Raw genomic sequence first — 18,659 nt, forward strand, 5'->3', positions numbered from 1 at the left:
TAAAGTCAAAATTCAATTTTTTTGGCAAAATATCAAAACTTAACTAAAATTTGTCTGGTTAAAATGAATGCCATCTTGGGTTCTATCCTGCATGCCAGTAAAATCATTGTTTTCAGAAAGATTTTTTAATAATAAGATTCTTTGCCACATTCTAAGGAATTATAAAATATGATAAAACCCTATCTATGAGTGTTCCGCAAATTGGGAATTTGTGATAATCCAGATAAGGCCTAGGATGAAATGTATCTATGTATTATTTATATAGAGAAGGTTTTCTAATTAAATTAATAATGTAAATAAAATTGTAGGAGGGAGAAAAAATATTTGTTACTTAAGAGAGCTCACTCTTTTTAAACACTTCAGGAGAATGTGTCCACAAGCAAATTATATGCTAATTATAAATCATTCTTATCTGTTAACTAAAAGAGGTCCTTCATGGTCTTCTCTATAAGGTTAGTTTCAATTACTGTGTGATTGAAGGTAATTAAATTACAATTCTTTTTAAAATCACCAAAATTCAGTATTCTTTGTAACTTAAAGTGAGCTTCTTTCTTATTAGTACAAATTTATGTAGGATTCCTATAGCCCTGTTTCTGCAACATCACCAATTCTAATGCGATAAATACAACAACTCTACCAGAGACTCCCCAAAATATTCATCATTTGAGGAGAGCTCTGTTAAGCTATTGCTATGTGCCAGGCACTCTGCTAAGCCGTAAGGATATAAAGAAACATTCCCCCCCCCAAAAAAAAAATGAAACAAAAAACAAAACAAAAAACCAACCCACAGTGCTTGCCCTTGAGAAGCTCACATTCTATTGGGGGAGAAAATTTGCAAATCAATCAATCAATCAATCTATTAATCTCTCTCTCTCTCTCTCTCTCTCTCTCTCTCTCTCTCTCTCTCTCTCTCTCTCTCTCTCTCTCTCTCTCTCTCTTTCTAGTAAGTGGGAGGTAATCTCAGAGGGCAGGTGCCAGAGGTATAGGATGGGAAATTAATTCTCCCTCTGAAAGGCCTCCCACAGAAAATGGGATTTAAATAGAGTCTAGAAGAAAGCCAGGGAAGCCAGGAGGCAGAAGTGAGGAGAGAGAGCATCCCAGGCATGGGAGACAGGTAGTATGTGTTCTTTTCTTCATATTCTCTTTACTTCATTACTTTGCAGATAAAAATCAAGCTCCTTCCTTCTTATTTTTTTTCCTGAGCTTATGTTGGTAATAATATCTATATCTATCTATTTCTACACACACACACACACACACACACACACACACATACACACACATATATGTATATATTCAATATATATTGAATGAATCAGAAAAGCATTTTCTACTAGTTAGGAAGCCCATTTCCCCCCTAGAACATTACAGTGTCCAAATATAAATCCCTTTTCTTCATTTGTCTCTATTAAGGTTTGTTTATTCAGGAAAAAATTCTCTCTTTTCTTATCTCAATGCTGAAAAGGCAGCTGATGTAAGAATCAAATCTGTGTAGTTTTATGGAATGAAAATTGGTTATCCTGCCAGTTGTTTTCAAGGAGGACATTAACAGGTCTAAAATAGCTCTTGGTTCTTTTGTGTTCATTAATGATTTTGTGAACAAACAACTCTCCTCTTCTTAAGAAAAAGGGGAAAAAACTCTTGGGGTTGAACAGCCAACATGAAATGTACGCAACTCTGGTACATCACCCAGTGACATGGTGGGCCATGAAGTGGGACATTTAATAATAGTAAAAAAAAGAATCCATTGAGAGTTTTAATGCATTTCAAGTATGTATTGATGAATACTAATTCATTGTGTATGCTCAGAAGAATGATAGAAAGAATAAAAGATTTATCTGTAACTATTCTAATTACTACAATAGATACACTAAGACATCTTTTTAGCCTCAGAGAATGCCTATGTATGGCAGGAACATCTGCAATGCCACCAAATTGGTTGTTTCTTTGTTCTATACATATCCAAATAAAATATCCAAAGATTAGTCCATCAGTCTGGAGTAGTTTTTGTGCCTGGCTGGCATTGGATTAGGATGATTCACTCCTGTACAAATGCTAGTCCCTGAGAAAAAGACAGTTTTCCTACTGCCCACCTTGGTATCACTTCTGTCTGTACCCATTCTCTGCCTCCTCCCTGACTTAAACCCAGGAGAGAAGTTGAAGTTTGCTGAGCAAATAGGAGGCATAGCGTACCAGCAGTTATTGAGCAGGTGGAAAGTGGAACTCGGGAAGGCAGGTGATAAGGAGTGGAGAGCAGTACAGGGGTAAGAGATTTCAGCTAGCAACATTGCTGCCAAATAGAGACAAGAAAAGCTAAAGTTGATATACCTTTCCTAAATCAAGACATTCAATTCAATTCAACTCAACAAACAAGTTAAATCTCTATTATGCAAGACATTAAACTAGGTGCTAAGGATGCAAAATTGAAAAATAACATAGTTCCTGCCCTCAAGGACTTTACAATCTACTGGGAAGAATATGACCTGTATACAGGTAAGTACAATACAGAGAATGGTGTGTTGAGGGTAATGAAGAGATCCAGACAAACTACTCTGGCAAAATTGAGCAGGGAAGAAATACTTTAAGCTGTGGGGATTAAGGAAGGCTTCACAAGACAATTAGACTGCATCCAAGAGAATTTATGAGTGTTGTGAATGAAGAAGTTGAGGTATAATCAATTAAAAAAGAGCAAAACTGTTCTGTTGTGTTTATATCATGCTTTGGAATTTTGGGGAGGAAAATAAAAAGCCAAAATGGGGAAAAAAACTCCAAAAATGAATTTTAAAAAAGACATCTTAAGTTATTTTAGACAAAATAAAAGAGCATAGATAGGCAGCCTCAAGATAGGAGCTTAGAATAAATTAGTTCAGGGAATGATATAGATGTTAGTTGTCAGAAGCAATCTCTTCCTTATTGGAATGAGACCAAACTGAAGGAAGTCACATGTATGCATGTTTTTCTCGATTTTGGTTTAAATGTAAGATAAAGCACACACAGATTTAGAACAGCTAAGACATTTAGGAGAACCACTGTTGGAACAGTAAAGCAGGAGGATCTCAGGGAGAAAAAAAAAAGAATAAGACAGCGATGAACACCTTCCTCTGAAATTTTAAGCCAGGGGCCCCAGTAGCTTGGTAGCAACTGAGTGATCATGAAGCCCATCTCAGTTAATCCTGGTTAGCCACCAATGTCAAAGCCCTTCTTATGAGGGAACATCATTTCCAGCCTATGTTATTGTTGTTTAGTCATTTCAGTTGGTTCCAACTCTTCATGACCTCATTTTGGGGTTTTCTTGGAAAAGGTACTGGATTGTTTTGCCATTGCCTTCTCCAGTCTAGCCTATGTACTTTTCATTAACTCAAACAGACTTTTCTGATTATTAATCCAAATTTTTGTAGGATTCCTCTAGTCCTGTTACATACAGGAGGATAGAATGGACTAAAGCTCCTGCTGCTAGCAATGTGTCTCTCCACAGCACCCCTCCCCCCCAATTGAAATGCCAGCAGAGGAATGATTAAAAGACGTACTTATCACATTCCTTGAATCTTGTTGACCGAGTACTGGAGATGTGTAGAAAGGGAGTGTGGTATCATCAAATATACCTCCCTTCTCCTCAAAGTACTGTCAATATTTTTATCATCCATACCGTGGTTCAACATCTAGCTTCAAGTGAGAAAGCATCACTCTAGAAATGTTGGGGACATCTAATTCAAGTAGGTTGTTAATGAACTGATGCCATAACTAAAACAGGGAAAAAAAAGTCAGAAAGCACCAAGCCATTAGAAAGCTGTGGGCAGAAGATAGCCAGGGTGCAAACCAGAGGTGGGAAACTTTCAGTCTCAAGGCCACATGTGGTTTTCTAGGTCTTTGGGTGTAGCCTTTTGACTGAGTACAAGTTTACAGAAAAAATCCTTTTATTAAGAGGGTTTTTTCTATGCAGTTTGAATTCAAATTTACATTGTAAAGATAATCAAGGCACCTGTCAGTATTTGTGTGATTATATTTCTTTCAATCCTAATCCAGGTGATTTTAACCTGGCATTGTTTTGGTACTTACATTTCAATATAATTGATTTCCTTTGTAATTTTATTCATTAAAATCATTCTTTGGAGAAGGGGTCAATAGACTTTGCCAGACTGCCAAAGGAGTCTGTGACATCAAAAAGCTTAAAAATTGGGGCAGCTAGGTGGTAGAGTGAATAGAGAACTAGTTCTAGAATCAGGAGGACTTGAGTTCAAATCCGACCTCAGATACTTACTAGCTGTGTGACCCTGGGCAAGTCACTTAACACCAATTGCTTCCAGAAAAAAACCCTTAAAACCCCCTAAATCCTTTTTTCTTAAGAATTATAAATGAACATAAAAATCACTGTTCGTTTCAACTTCACAACACTTATATTAAACACCCACTATGTGCAGAGTACGGTGTGAGGCCCAGAGAGTCATACAAAAATTAAGCACAATCTCTGTCCTCAGATCACACAAAATCTGGTGGGAGATTATAACAAACACGAGTGGTTTGTGAAGTTTTTTTCCCCCTAGTTCTTTTTAGTTCACTCTGCATGAATTTATATGTTTTCATCTGTTTCTCTGTTGTGGTGTTTTTATTTTTATTTTTTAAACTTATTTTTATAAATGAGTAATCTGTCGTTTCATCAGCACAGAGAACTACCTGTATGGGAACTCCCTCCAGTAGCACAGATTATGTACTTATGCCTTTAATAACTAAGTTTTATGGTGTTGCAGGAGTCACATGGAGAGACATGACTTCCCCAGTGTCACACACCTAGTGTTAGAGGTAGAATCTGTACCCAGACCTTCCTGACTTTGAGACTAGTGCTCTATCAGCAGTAACAAGCTGTATCTTACAGTTTTTTTTTATACAGAGGGTTATGTATTCTTTTTATAAATAAAGGACATACTGTCTGGATTATGTGTGATGTTTTCCTTGCTTATTCACATTGGAATAGGCCTTACTATTGAGGCTATAAAATCAACCCCATTGTTTACCTGATGACAACTACTGGAACTATAAACATAATGCCTACTAGCAAAAAATGAGCCTCTATAGGCCTGGATTTGTGTTTACAAGCCTATTTATGTGATACATGATGTCACAGAGGGGCAAGAAAGGGCTTTGTAGATGTCTTAACAGGAACTAATTAACCATTTTAACTGCTTAATAGCTTCTTAATAGGATAGGACACAATGGGCTCAACCAAACAATTAAATCAAACTTTTAATCAGAAGAGTATTTTGGTTATTAATAACATGGCACAGTGAGTCACACATAGCATTGTTGTCCTGTCCAAAGATGAATTTTCTGTTATGCATCTTGTGTTTACAGTTAGTATACAACCTTGTTAACATGTCCTTTCTCTCTACATAGCATATCCTTTCTCTATATATAGATGGATGTTAAAACACGAAAGTAGCAAATATCTGCTCCCTGACTCACTGCAAATACAAAATCAAAGAAAGCTATATTTGGCAGCTTTCATTGGGATGAATAAAAATCGGTGGTCCATGATGTCTGAGGGCCACCTGCTCTAATATGGAGAAAACATCCTTCCTCTATCTTCTCAAAAATACTTTCTCAGTAATGGTTCCTATTTAGGATAGTGCAATCTTGTTCTTTCTATTTGGGATTCATTAGATGTTTAAAAATATTTTAGTTGTTTGCCAGTAATATTCAGGTTTGCCTTGTGAATTCCTGTATCATTTATTTTATTTGGTGGGTTTGTTTTTAGTTCTTTGTATATTTGTCAAATGTTGACTATTTTCATTTGATAAAATGATGCCTAAGAACATTCATTCATTTTTATCTTTGGAAATTTTTCCTTTTTCATGTCTAACTATTAAAAAGAGGCAGTATAGTGTCATAGGCAGACAGAGAAGCCAGGAAGACTTGGGTTCAAGTCCTGTAAGCTTTTTAACTGCTCAGTGCTCTAGGTAACTCTCTAAGATAATAAATTGCCCACAACATTCTCTCCTGGATTGGCAGTAGCACTTGGTAGTTCCTTTTACCAATGGAATCACAGATCTAGTACCTATCTCTATTTCTAAATATTAAAATGTTCTAACCTAGAGCTTTGAAATTTTTTGTTAATTAATAACTCATATTTGTATTCAATGGCACAGAGAATCTTAGTGATTATCTAATCCAACCCTCTTTCAGAACAGCCTCCTTTATTTAGATATTTCTATATATTTTCTTTCAATAAATTTTTATTACTTTATATATTGACCTGAATTTTGTCTATGGAATTTTAGCTCTGAGAGTTGGGGGCCATCTCTAGTTATCCTGATCTATATCTTACCACTGGACTCAGATAGCTCTGGAGGAAAAAGAGGAGGCTGGTGACTTTGCACAGCCCTCCCTTAAATCCAATTCACCTACAAGTCATGGCATCACCTTCCTGATGTCATGGTCCTCTTCAAGAACAAAGGACAAAGGACAAACAACAACAAAAATACTGAGTTCATTTCTTTTACAACTTAATAAAAGTTGGAGCTCATGGAAAGCCATGGAGGGAAACCATACATAAAGTCCCAGAAAGGGTAAAAAATCTATTTTTCTTTTACTGCTGGAGCCCAGGTACTCTTCACACACTCATTTTGATCATTCTCCCCTCACATACCTCCTGGCTATTTCTCTGGGTAATACTGACAGGCTCCAATCCCTTATGACATGTCACCCATTCTAGTCTATCATGGTTGGGTGATGAGCAAAATTCAAACTCAGACAAACTTGTCTGTAAAAATTTTCATCTTTCCAATGGTGCCCCCTTTTCTATTTTATTGTTTTTTCCTTGGCATCCCAAGATTTCCTCCTACCTCCTACCTACTCAAGGTTTATTGAACAATGCATGAGTCCATTCGATTCTTCCTAGAAGCATCCTACCTCCCAAATCTTTTCTTCTCTTTGACCTCCATGAAAACTTGTGTCTTGAGTCCCATTTCTTCAGAACCCTGAGTGTACCAGGTGACAGACTAATAAATGAACTTCCCTACCCCAATTTATGTGCTTAAAGGAATAAATGGATAAAAAACCCCTTCTTTGAAATAATTGCATTTCAACAGGGATTTCTTTTTATAGACAATGACAACCCAAAAGGGATGACTATAAATGGTAGGCATTTCAGTTACTGTGCTAGATTAATGAGTATGTGTATTTGGTTAGGGGAAGAAGAGAGTGGGGAAGAAGGAAAACAGGAAGTGTGGGCTTTTGTGATAATATTTGAAGGACATTCACAAGTGGCCACCCCCTTTGCCTACACATAACACCAACCCTATGATATGAGACAGAAACAGAAACATTGGAATAATTGACTATGTGCCAAGCCCTGGAGTCAGGAGGACCTGAGTTCAAATCTAGCTTCTGACACTTTCCTAGCTGTGTGACCCTGGGCAAGTCACTTAACCCCCTAGTGCTTCAAAAACCAAACAAAAACCCCCAGAAGTTGAGCTACCAGAATATAAGAGAGACATGGGATGATAGCATAGATGGATCAAGTAAGGGTTTTTTGAGGATGATGGAGTCATGGACATGTTAGTAGGGAAGCAGCCAGTAAATGCAGCTAGGTAGCACAAAAGCAACTAGAGGAAACAATGGATACAGTGCTGGTCCTGGAGTCAGGAGGCCTGAGTTCAAATCCAGTCTCAGACATTTACTAGCTGTGTGACTCTGTGCAAATTATTTTACCTCTATCTGCCTCAGTTTCCTCAAGTATAAAATTATGATAATAATAGCACCTACCTCCCAGGGCTGTTGTGAGGATCAAATGAGATATTATTTATAAATCTCTTAGCATTGTGCTTGGCACATAATAAGCACTTAATATATGCATATTCCCTACCTACCCACCCCTCAGTGGACCCCCAAAGATAGAATATTAGTGATACATTAGGGGGCAACCTGTTGGAGAAGACTGATGGAACAGAATATCATTTGGCCATGCAGAGGGGTATCTTAGCAAAGAGAAGGCCAGGAGATGACTCAAAATTTACCTGTCAAAATTCATATATTTCTGGTCATGCATGAGACAGCCAACTATGAATTTGATTGGAGTCACTTACCTTCTAAGCTCAGCTGTGACTTAGGTTACTTTAAGAGAGGTATGGTGTCCAGAATTAGGAAGCTAACAGCTCTATGCTCTGCACTGATCAGATCTCAATGGGAGTACTCAATGGGATTGGTCAGGGTAGCCACATTTTAGGCAAGGACTATTTCTTTGCCTTTCTTTGTATCTCTAGTGCTTGATACAGTGACTAAAATAAAGTTAATGCTTAATAAACACTTGTTGACTGATTACTGATTGATTATTCTATGGATTTCCTCCACAATGGTGAATACTTTTGACAAGTATAAATTTCCCTGTTTTAGGCCAGAATTGGTATTAATAATCAGAGGTTCACTGAAAAAGTTTATCCTATTTTTACAACTTTTAAGGAATCTCATAATTTTGACATATGCATGGGGATAATTGAATGAATGAATGGAAAAAAAAACATTAAGCACTCACTATTTGTGAAGCTCTATGCTATATGTAAGGGATACTAATTGGATTTAAGATAGTATCTGCTTTCAGGAAGCTCTTTTTTAATAGGGGAAATAGTATATAGAAGGGTTCAACTGTGTGGTGAGTAGAAAGTGCCAGAGATCATAAAGGTTTAGTGACAGGGCATATTGCAAAGTGTGAGGGTTCTAGACATACCTTTTGGAAGAGATAACCCAACATGACATTTTCCTTGCTGAATTGGCCAGTCAATATGTGCTAGGCACTGGGCTAAGTATTTTTTTAAATTATTTTTTGTCAGCAAACAATAGATGTAAGAGGATCTTGAATTGTCTACATTTTTCAGGCAGAAAGAACATTGGTTTTAAAAAAGAGGGGAAGAAGGGCCTCATTTGAGGGAGGAATTTTTTGGGGGTCATTCCCAAAGGCAATCAAGTGGGTTCTCCAACTACCGTTTAATTCTCAAACCAGCTCCTGGGCTATCTGCCATCCAAAACTGAGCACAGCTCTGAGGAAACTTTAGAATCTCTGTGATCATGGCTATGGATTCTAGAGACCAAAGCAAGGCTCATTGTAAGTCAACTCTTTTGTCTCAAATTTTCTGTGACCTCCATGGAGTAGTGTGGATGAAATGCTAGCAGGTTGAAGGCATCTGTTCTCCCCTACCAGAAGCATGAACAGGGCAAATTGTCATTGTTTATTGGCTCATAAGACAGAACAGGAAGGAGGTTCTTCGTGGTGGTAGGAAGAACTAAAATCAGAGCAGGATCAGTCATTTTGGGAAAGTATCTTTATCAAAAGATCAAGATTCCCAACATCACCTACGTCCCAGCTTCTCTTCTCTCTTTCAAAATCATCCATATTACAGATACCTTCTTTTACACGCAATAAAACTGGGCTGATACGACAATGAACATTAATTCAGTGGGGTTAGGGAGAACATGCAAATATACTACATTGTTCCCTACAGCATTTTACATCATAGTTGACCATGTGTTTATTAATATTATTATAACAGTTTAATCTATGCAATGACATATATCTACCATTTAAAACTTAAGGGTAAAAATAATAATTATTCCATTTTAAGAAAAAAATGCTCTTTTAATATTTGTGAACTAGCACTTGCCTCTGACAAGGGGGAAAACCATGTACATTACAGTTTATTATAACAATGATAAGGAACTGGTAGCAGAAGTAAAAAATTGTAACAGATCTAAGGAAGTTATAGAACAAATTGAAAATTGTTCCTCACTGCCACTGAGTTCCACTTAGGATAAAAATGCTGCAGTATGATATTTGCATGTATATGAAAGAACTGGAGCCTCCTTATCCTAATTGGAATTGTACATCAATCAGTGACTTGCTTTGAAAAGTTAGAATAGATGTCAACAAAATGGACCAAAGGCCATCATTACATACTGCTTTTGGAATTTCCATGTCTTTTCATCAAAAAGTAAAGTAAGGATCACCTTATCAGCAATGGACCTAGCCTTCCTGATAGAAGGATGGAATTCATAAGCTCTAAATGACAGACCCATAGATCCAATAATTTCAACCATCTTTATTCTAGATGCTGCTACTTGTGATTCAACCCATTTCTTGCCTATTTGCACAATTGTGACAACCAAAGTGAGTAGATTAACTCTACCATGGTCCAGCCCATCACATATTGGGAGACATGGTTAAAAACCTTCTCTATATTCAGTAAATGACTTTGTAGTGATATTATTAATCTTTAATTAAGGATTATCTTCTTGAAGAACTGGGAACCAATGAGTTAGGTCAACATACATTAATCTGTTTCAGTCATTAATGATCAAGGCTGAGATATGGTATATTAGCACAGTTCCTGGCACATAGTAGGCACTATATAAATGCTTCTTCCCTTCCTTCCCCAATAAAGATGAAACAAACAAACAACAAAACAGTCTCTCCCTCAAGTTGATTACAATTTACCAGGGGGAAAGAAATACCCACATTTAAATCCAACTATGAATACACAGGTATATTGTATATACACATACATACATATATATACATATACACATATACACATATATATGACAGTTTGAGTGGGAAGGAGAAAATACTCACAAATAAAGTGGTCAGGAAAGGTTTCCCACTGGAAAAGGCACACAAGCAAGGCCTTGAAGGAAGCTAGAGATTCTAAGAATTGTGGGTAAGGACTTAGCACATTCTAAGCAAGGGGAACATCCCAAGCCAGGGGTGGGGAACCTGTGTCCTCAAGTCCACATGCCATCCTCTAGGTCCTCAAGTGCGGCCCTTTGACTGAATCCAAACTTCAAGGAACAAATCACTTTAATAATAGGATTTCTTCTGTAAAACTTGGACTGAGTCAAAAGGCCACACCCAAGGACCTAGAAGGCCACATATGGCCTCAAGGCCACAGGTTCCCCACCCCTGTCCTAGGCAAAGGCCCAGAGGCCAGAGATGAATGCTAAATTGAGGAAATACAGTATGTTTAAGATTACATAGTAGAAGGTATAGAAATGGTATTCACAATACAGAAAAGCACCTGTGGCATATCTCTATGCAAGGCAATAATTCAACAATTAGAGAAAGATTCTGAATTGTTCAATTCCATTGAAATAAATGCTTGCTGGTAGGTCCCATTTGGACCTACCTCATGAAGTAGCAGAAGCTAACATGGTACAGTGAAATCAATTTCTTTCTGATGCTAGTCTTAAACACCTGTAGTCTGTAAGCCTAATTTTTCAATAAGTGGTTCTAAGATTGGGTTCATACACACTGTTGTAATTGGAGATTATTCCATATCTCTTGGTCCCAGACTTGCTAGGTATCACCATTCTACATCAGTAATCTAGAAAATATGGAGCAGTCAGAAACATTCTTGTGTATTCTATTGGAAATGTGGTGATTGCCTCTACACTTTGGAGGTTAGCAGACAAGACTCTAAAGTAACCTCTCCAATCTAATCTAATCCAAATCTAATGAGCATTTATTAAGCCCTCTAGGAGTTTACATTCCCTGGGGAAAAACATGTACACAGATAAGTAAATACAAAACAGGGACAAAGTAATACCAAGTCATTTCAGAAGTTCTGGAGCTAGTGGCTGCAGAGGAGCTGTCATCATCAGGGCAAGCTTTCTTCTTTCCCTCAGAGTCTACCTCTAGGGAGAGAATATGGCAAGAACTAGGAGAGAAGAGATTTCTTTAACCTACATACACAAGGAGTATTCGTTTCCAGGTGGGTTGAAGGGGCAGAGAATCAACCAACCAGAATGATGTTAGAAAATGGTTCATTGGCAAATGTGAAACCTAACTAGGGATGTTTAGGTCTGTGGTAGATATTTTTTTTTTTGTCTCTCACAAATGATTTTCAGAATCTCTTCAACAGCCAATGCACATCCTGTCTTCTCAGCTTATTTCATTTTTTTTAAGTGACAACTTCAACAATAATGCACAGCTCACTGGGTCTCCTAAATACCACCCCCCTTTATATTTGCAAGGTAGGCATTCCCCCATTACCCAGCAGGACTCAGCTCTATTGGCAGGCAGTCATTAAGCCTTCTCTAGACTGTAGAGTTTAGATAGAAGACTTTTCCTTAGCATCTTTTTTGAGAAAAACACACCAGTGCAGAACCATGTCAGTAAATAAATTGAGCATCTTGACAATTTAACAATGGTACATAAACTGTGTCATTTGGTAATTCACATTTGGTTTTCCTTTTTTGTGTTTCATCTGATTTCCCACATTAGAAATATCAGCATAATGGTAACTCGTTCTGAGAGTCTTCACACTCTTCTCATGTTTCTTCTGTTCCATCAAAACTGAATGGTTGTTGTAAGTCTCTTATATGTCAATATTTAACAGAGGTAGCCTTAAAGATAGACATGAACTTAAAACATTTTAAAGACATATTCTGAAGTCTAGGAAAGGAAAGAAATTTGGGAGGGTAATGCTAAACAAGTTAGTATTTTTAGAAATCTAAACCAAACAGAGCAAAACCATCCAGCTAAGGTGGAATAACACTAAAAGAATATAAAAATAGAGCTTGCTTCCTGGAAACCTTAGGTCTTCAGGAAAAAAAAATCTATACACTAATTTGTTTACTACAATGGTGAATATTTCAAATACATCAAGATGAAACAGTATATCAAAAACATGAAGTCTAATTTCTCACTCGAGGAAAAGAATTGATTCTGTTTTCCTTTGGACTTGTACTTGCCATTTTTCTTTATCACACCATCTAATGGTTTAATTGTAGTATATTGTCTTTGATGAGGACCAGGGGTTTCATTAGGCAGGGTCCTAGGTGTACCATCAAATATGCTATTAGATATGCTTTGACTAAGGATGCAAGAAGGCAGAACCAGAACAATTCTAGGATTTCAAATAATTCTTGTAACAAGGGAGGCAATTTACCAGCAATTTTTGTGGTCAAGAAAGCATGATGGGAAGTGATTGAAAGAATTTTTTTCAAAATCAATGCAATAAGATTGAAATTTGGGCTCCCAAGGCAAAGATTCAGAACCTCTTTTCCACCTTAAATTATGAAACAAAAATGATCTATGGTAGAGGTCAGAGGTCATAGAAGTTTTGAGTAGTCCTTCTATGACGTGTGGCCTGTAGAGCTAGGTCCCAATTAAAGAGAATGCAGGAAAGTGGTCACATTATTCAAATTCAAGCTATTTGAAAATATAATTATGTGCATATATGAAAATTGACTCTAACACAGTGGAAATATTCAGTGTGGATTCGAATAATGCAACCACTTCACAGGATTTCTTTGCACTAATTGGGACCTACTTTATCAGAGTTCTCCCACAGCAAGGACCATCTTCCTCTGGTGAATGTCCTACAATGTAGGCATTGCTTGGGTGATATTTCTCTTTCTGCTTAGTATTTCATTTTGTGCCACTCATGTAAGTTAGTGACCCTGTACAATACTGTCCATTATGATACAAGTACTATTATCTAACTCGCAACCAACTAGATTTGACATGAATACTGTTTCCAGATTTCATTTTAATGAAAGCCCATTTTTCATCTTTATTATATGTCTTTGTTAAAAACCTCATCTGGCCCCAAGATCTTAACTTAGCACTCCCAAGAATTTCCTTTGAGGCTTGGCCCACTGTTTCAATTGAGTTATTTTGATGATAAGGTTTCCTTTAAGATGGTTATTTGTTTAAAGTTCAAGCTGATAAAAATATCTTATCCCATTAAAAGTAGGCTTGGGAGCAGAAGAACATTTTAGGTTGTTAATTGTTCATGTTACTAGTCATCCATGAGGCATATGCTGAAAATGTACTAAAGGATTCTGGAATGTCTCTTGAAGTCATAAATCTTTTACAGGTACAATTGTGTGGGAGCAGAAACAGGAAAGAGCATATCCAACATCTGGAGTCAGATGGGTTTACTGAAGTAAAATTACAAAATTAAATTTAGATGAACTTAATTAAAAAAGAGGGGGATCTAATTTAATATGGACATTCATCACATCCTCATTGAAGTCTCCTCTTGCCTCCAGAAAATACAATAAAGTGTGAATACAAAAGTTGGATAAAGGCTGAAATGGAGTGTGAAGAGATGACCAAAGAAATTTAGTCAGGAAGAACATGCTCCTTCATTCTCTCCTGTTTTAGTGATACAGAATACCTAATTATTGTTTTTTAATTAGCAACAATAAAGAAATCGAGCTTGGAACCCTATCTCTTGAGACTGTATCTTCTGTAAGGAGACGCATTGTACATATTTTGTCACTTAAGCAGCAGGAATTTTAGGTTTGGTTTCCATTCAGTTAAACTAGTTAAAAAGCCCAATACTTCCACTAATATTTCAAATAGTATTAGATATGATGTTAAAAGATATAAAGCTTACTAAGTGGCATTATGGTACTGAATTTGAAATCAGGAAGACATAGGTTCAGAGTATTGGACATGGGGTCAGAGAGTTTGGATTTAAATCCCATATCTGACACTTACTCTGACATTTCTGTGACCATAGGCAAGTCACTTCTTCCATTCAAAGAATGTAAGTTTTCTTCTCAGTAAGACAGCAACAAAATGCACGTATGGCATGTTATGAGGCTCAAATGAGATGACATGTAAAAGCTCTATATAAATGTCAATTATTATCATTTGCCAATGGATTTTGGTTTTCCTTAATTGGGACATAGCAACAAATGGGCATTTTAACTTTGCAACATGGGTTCATTACAGTCATCCCAAGAGTAATGAAGTGGTCAATGAAACCACTGTTTCAGTAAACTCAAAACAGAATCAAACCTCTGTACACATGATGCAGAGATAAATGTCTTGAAATAGAATAACATTTGACTTAATGTTGGTATGGAAAACACTGTTTTTATTGTAATGAATTATTATTTTTTCAGCAATGCTAGTTGATTGATTCCTACAGCAAAAAGATAGTGAAAATTCTTAATGTTAATAGTTAATAATTATAATTATGATAACAACAGTAATAGTTAATTTTGAAGATCGCTAGTTTCTTTAATAAATTACTTATGTACTAACTCATATGCTGCCTGTGTAACCTATGCAAGTTGCTTCAATGGCCGTGGTTTTGTCATCTATTAAATGAGTAGATTGGATTGATTGATCTTTGTGGTCTTGTCAGCTCTAAATCATATCAATTTTCTGTCTCTAGCACTCCTGCTTTTCCTTTATCCACTGTTTTAGGAGCATATCAACAGGAGGGCTGGACATGGAGTGACCTCATTCCTTACTGTCATTGTCCAATTGTTTTTCAGTTGTATCCCATTCTTCATGATCCTATTTGGTGTTTTCTTGGCAAATATACTGGAGAGGTATTTCCTTCTCCAGTGGATTAAGAAAAACAGAGGTTAAGTGACTTGCCCAGGGTCACACAGCTAATTAAGTATCTGAGACCAGATTTGAACTCACAAGGATGAATCTTCCTGACTCCAGGCTGTGGAGCTCTATTCACTGTGCCACCCAGATGCCTATTATATGTACATATATATTTGGTAACTAGGTGGCTTAGTGGGTAGAGAAGATGAGTTCAATTCCTGCCTCAGACACTAGTTGTATGATCCCAGGTGAGTCCTTTAACCTCTTTCTGTCTCAGTTTAACTAACTGTCAAATAAGGATAATCATAATTCCTACCCCTCTGCAGAGTTATTGTGAGGATCAAATAAAATAATATTTGTAAAGCACTTAGCACAGTGCCTGGCACATAGTAGGTGCTTAAATCCTTGTTTGATTTCTTACTGCCTTCTTTCTGACTACAATTCCAGGACTCTGTCTATGGCAGCTAGGTAATACAGTGTATAGAGTGCCAGGTCTGGGGTCAGGAAGACCTGAATTTAAATCCAGCCTCAGACATTTACAAGCTGTGCGATCCCAGACAAGTCATTTAACCCTGTTTGCCTCAGTTTCCTCTTCTATAAAATGAACTGGAGTAAGTAATGGCAAATTACTCTAGTAATTTTATCAAGAAAACTCCAAATGAGGTCACAAAGAGACACAACTGAAATAACTGAACAGGTAGATATATACACATTCAGCTGCACATATACATATACACAATATAGATATACATGTATGTACACATGTATGGGCACATGCATGTACACACCTACACGGACACATGTACATGTATGTGTGTATGCATATACACATTGTGTGCATATATACGCATACATACACACATAAAATACATACATCATATCTGAAGTTTGCAAAGTGTTTTCCTTATAAATACTCTGCCAGGGAAGTGTGCTGGCATTATCACTTTCATTTTATAGATGAAGAAATTGAAGCTCTTCTCTGAAGAGTCTGAGGCAGGATTTGAACCCAGGTCTTCTGACTCTAACACTCCATGCTACTTTATCCTGCCTTTTTACTAAGTTGAAGGGCACAAGATCTTGGGTCCTATGTATCCATAGGAGCTGGGATTTGAACCCAAGCTCTACTGCTTACCAGATGTGTGACTTTGAGGAAGTCAGTTCATCCCTCTGAGCTTCCATTTCTTCAGCTTCAAAATGGGAATAATAAAATGTACATTACCTATCTCACAGTGTGGTGAAAAGAATATATAAACATATAAATGCTGTATATGGGTCAGCTATTTTTATAATAAAGTCACGGGATCTACAGTCACGGCTGAAGTAGACACAGGCACATCAAGGGGCGTGTGTTTCACTTCTGGTGTGGCATTTATTGTAGAAACATATAACGTTAGAGCTGGAGGAGGACTTATAACGTCATATAGTCTAATCCCCTTATTTTATTGATGAGGAAATTGGAGCCATAAAAAGACACATGACTTGCTCAAGGTCACATAGTAAAGGGGAGAGCTCAAATCAGAACACTGACAGTACAGTGATCTTTTAATGACACTGTGCTAAGTATATGAGCCACAGTATGTCAGGCTTACTGAGTTCACTGTCTCTTCTAGTTATACCCCAAGACAAACAATAATAATTTTAGGCTTTTTAGAAGTTTACCAGAAGTACATTGCATACATCTTTACAGTGGTCTTTTAGAAGACCATTTAGCATTTAATTAGATTTTTCATGGACCTCTGACAGAAACATCTTATTATTTAAAACAATGTCTCCTTCCTTCTCAAATTCAGTAGATTCCTTCCCCTGATGGAAAGATTGCCTGTCATCAAAAGCTCTCAATCTGTCCAATTTTCCTTAAGTCACTGTGCTCTAATGACATTTGTCAGATGCAAAACTTGATAATAAGATAAGTAAATTCAGTTTTGACTTTATTGCACCCAAAATCTCTGAATGATAGATGGGGCTGCAGCAGATAAGCCTGTGGCCTGAGCCTTGTTGTTAGTCATATATTGCTCTGATCGTGCTCAAAGTATAAGGTAATGACAGATGAGAGAAAGGCAAAATGCCATTCCGAAGCCCAGTGGAGATTCTCAGGCTAGAGACTTCCACTGCAAAGATCCTTCTCTGATTCCAGTCAAGTTGAACTCCTTTGTGATTGGTTGTGCAGTTTCCTAAAATGTTTCATTGGAGGTCAGTTAAAAGGGTGAAACTCGTCCTAACCTCCTTTTGTCCAACACTGCTCATCCCTGCAAGTTCAGTGAATTGGAAGGCCATTGAGTCTAACCCATATCTAGATGACTAAAACTGCACTGTTCTTAGGTGCTCAACCAGTCTTTCTGTCTAGATCCTCCCTAGAGAGTTCATTTCACTTTTGACTTGCCCTAAATGTTAGTGGTTTTAGTCTCATATTGAGTTTAAATTTGTCTCTTTTTGCCCGCTGTTCCTACTTCTTTCCTTTGGGATCAAGCAGAACAAATCCTTTTTCTTTTCCACAAGATCACCCCTACCTTTTGGAGGTATTATATTTTATTGTACCATAGCAGGGGTGTTTCCTTCCTGCAACAGTCCAGTGACTTCTATGTCCATCCGTTTTTTGATGTTATCCTCCAGTCTTATCATCATGGCACTCCTTTCTGGTATGTCTGTTTCATTCCCTTCAGTCACTATGGTGGTGCAGGCAGACTGCTTGTGGGACACACTGTCCCTGTGCCTATTATACAATGGCCTTCCTCCCCACTCCACCTCTTCTCTGTATTCTGTGCACTGCTATTACAGTCCCCTCCGTGCTCAGAGGATTCTCAGTTACCTCCCTGGCCACAGAAGAGGTTGGTACAGCCACTGACAGTTGTTCTGGGTAAAAGAACTCTTAGGTATAACATTTATATAATGCTAATCTGTTCTTGTGGTGGGCTAACTTTATGTAGGCCAATTGTCTGACTTGAAGATCAAAAGGGTACATAAATTAAAAAAAAGTATGGTCAGAAAAGCATTCATTAAGTGCCAGGCACTGTGATAAGTGCTAGAAATACAAATGCAAAACCCCCAAAAGGTCCCTGACCTCAAGGAATTTATATCTAATGGGAGAAGACAATGCATAAAGTAGATCCTGAGGTGGGGGAGTGTAAGGTCACACACATTGTGTCATGTTTTGGAAATGGACAGAAAAATGGAATGTCTTGGTTCTAGCTTCCTATCAGGCCCCAGATTCCCAGGGGCACAATCTGGTTCTGGCAGAAGAGAGATGAGTAGAATGGCCACAATGCAGGCAGCACAGTTTGGGAATGGTGGGAAGTGGAGTAGTTTCTTTGTTCTGGGCAAA

This window comes from Phascolarctos cinereus, unplaced genomic scaffold, assembly GCF_003287225.1.
Source record: "Phascolarctos cinereus isolate Bilbo 61053 unplaced genomic scaffold, phaCin_HiC Scaffold_3;HRSCAF=262, whole genome shotgun sequence".
Lineage (NCBI taxonomy): Eukaryota > Metazoa > Chordata > Mammalia > Diprotodontia > Phascolarctidae > Phascolarctos > Phascolarctos cinereus.